Raw genomic sequence first — 2,802 nt, 5'->3', positions numbered from 1 at the left:
AGGTATAAGGGACGACCTAGTGAGTACCATGAAAAGGAAAGAGGTAACTCTTATGGTACTAACAGACTTTTCGAAAGCATTTGATACCGTTTGTTTTAAAACGGCAATAACCAAGTTGCATCACCTCGGTTTTTCAAAGTATGTCCTCGAATGGCTGGCTAATTACCTATGCAGCAAGAGACATTACGTTCAAACTGATGATCGCAAATCATCACCCGTGCTCTCCGAATTTGGAATCACCCAAGGCTCAATCCTTGGACCGATGTTGTTCAATCTCTACGTCGCGGATCCTCAAGATATTCTTCCACCTACAGTCAAAAGTTTCCAATATCCCGACGATACAACATTATGCACTAGCTGTCCTACACCGCAGATCACATCTCAAACGGAAAGCATGGATGCAACCCTGGCAGGCCTCGGCGCCTGGTCAAATGATTCAAACTTGGCCCTAAATTCTAAGAAAACCAAGGCCATTCTTATCTCAACTCCACAGATGACTCATGTTCACTCTCTCGGAAATCTGGAGTTGGAATTAGAAATCTCCGGTAAACCCCTGGAACGTATAAATGTCACAAAACTCCTGGGAGTACACATTGACTCAAATCTTAAATGGGAATTCCATACCAATTTTATTCTTAAATCTTGTTATGCGACTCTGAGAACCTTAAGATAAATAAGGAACTTTACTAATTTTAAACAACGGAAACATTTGGTAGAAACATTAATTCTGTCTACAATAAGCTACTGTGACATTGTTTTTTATCCACTACCAAAGTTCCTCTCAGCTAGACTACAAAGGCTCCAGTTCGCTATGGCTATTTTCATCACTTGTAAATATGTAAACAGTATATCTACCATTTTGGATCTTGGCTGGCTGCCTATCCTGGAGCTGAGGGAATACTCAGTACTAAAGACTATTTTTAAAGCACTGTATTCTGATACCTGGTCCTCCCATTTAAATTTGCAAGTCGTTAAACCCGTTAGGCATCTCCGTTCCAGTGTTGCTCCAAGGCTTTATGTTCCATTTGTACAGGGCACCTTTTAGCATTCAGCAGCCATGATTTTTCACGAATTGCCAGCAAATATAAGGAATTGCACAGATTTTAAAGAATACTGCAGGCTCTGCAAGGCGTTCTTGAAGGCGCGCGCTTTGTCTTCCTTGTAAAGTTATAGAAACAACCATCACCACCTACCAATATATTCTGCATATTTACTTCCGTGTATAGTTTTTATTACAATTTAGTTAGTCATTAAAACTTAGTTTTAATATTAAATTTTTAGTATCGTAGGCCTTCACAGATGAAGAGCCACACCTTTTTAAGTTGATATACTGTGAATAAACCGTTATTATTATTATTATTATTATTATTATTATTATTATTATTATTATTATCATTATTATTATAAATGCTGTTGGGCAATGCAAACAACCAACATACCCAAACTCTGCCAAAAGATGCAGATTTCAGGAAGGAAAAACAAAGAGAGACGTCAGAACAAATGGTGGAAGCCATTGCAAAAACGTTGACTTCGAATTCTCGCCTCGGAATACTAGGCTTCGTGGTTTCGCCTGGGCAATAGTTAAATAAAAGCGAGTCGTCCAATTTCGCTGCAAGCGGCACCTAGCGATAAAATCAGTGTTTGTAAACATCATTTACTCCGCCATTTTGAATTCTCAGGTGGGTTACCGCTGTACACCCGTTCCCCGTTCCCCGTTTCCCGTTCCCCGTTCCCTTTCCTCGTTCCCCGTTCCCCGTTCCCCGTTCCCCGTTCACCGTTACCACTTTTAGTAACATTCGTTTGCGCTGTTTCAAGCAGTGTTATCAGCGCGACAAATCCTGCCTAATGACCGACTGCTAAGTTAACCACTTAAGAGTATTGCACAGGCGCGCAAAATAGGAAAACACTCGCAGTAAATAATCCTACAGTTTTCGGCAGTGTTGTTTGGCATATTCCTCAATATTGGACAAATTTTTCACGTGGATATGGCTCTGTGAGTTTTCTAAACCTGTTGGTGGACTTTGTAGTGCGAGTACAGATTACCCATCAAACGTGGCATGTGTTTCTATCGGGGAATGTGATAGAGACGTAAAAGGACATTTGAGGTTGTGCAAAATAAGCGGTGACATTGCGGTAAAAAACGAGTCAAGGCTGCTTCTTGCTCGAGCAGGTAAGCAACAATCGTCATATTATGTTATGTTCTGATATCGTATTTATAGCATATGGATAAGTTGCAATGATCAACTCACAATCGTTGAGGGGGCATTAGGGTTTGCAGTGATGCGGTGTTGCTAATTTTTTTTTTATGCGGAATTTCGGTGAATGAATCTCACCGTGCGGTGTTGCGGTGATCTCAAACCCTGCAGTGTGCGATGTTTGTGTTTTTAAACCTACGGTGTTTGGTGTGAAACGAAATTTAGTGCGGCCTTTTTTGCTTACCTTCCGGTGAAAACAAAAATTAACTTTAACCTTTATCACAACATTGATTGTCTTGCTTACATGACGTACGGACGTTTTTCCCTTTTTCAAAAAGCCATGTAGACTATGTAAATAATGGAATAATCGCGGTATCGGAGTTTCGTCAACTTTTTTTGCGGGGATGCGGTGTTTGTTAATTTTTTGTGCGCTGTTTCGGTATTAAGAGTCCCCCAATGTCCACCTCATCGTTGGTACTGAGTATCAAGATGGAGTAGGGGAGGGGAGAGGGGGAACCGGAAAGCGGGAAAGGGCGGCGAAAGGCGATAGTAAGGGTAAAATAAGTGGCTGGCTAACAACCAAAAGACGGATGACACAATGACACAG

The 2,802-nt window shown here is 41.1% G+C and overlaps 1 pseudogene; it reads left to right on the top strand.

Annotated features, from left to right (window-relative positions):
* Positions 1-262: 262 nt before the first annotated feature.
* LOC148730825 (uncharacterized) lies at positions 263-1,179 on the top strand (annotated as a pseudogene).
* Positions 1,180-2,802: the final 1,623 nt, after the last annotated feature.

This window comes from Stylophora pistillata, chromosome 5 (assembly GCF_964205215.1).
Source record: "Stylophora pistillata chromosome 5, jaStyPist1.2, whole genome shotgun sequence".
Classification (NCBI taxonomy): Eukaryota; Metazoa; Cnidaria; class Anthozoa; order Scleractinia; family Pocilloporidae; genus Stylophora; species Stylophora pistillata.
The sequence above is the reverse complement of the archived record's forward strand: the minus strand, read 5'-3'. Positions and strand labels throughout refer to the sequence as shown.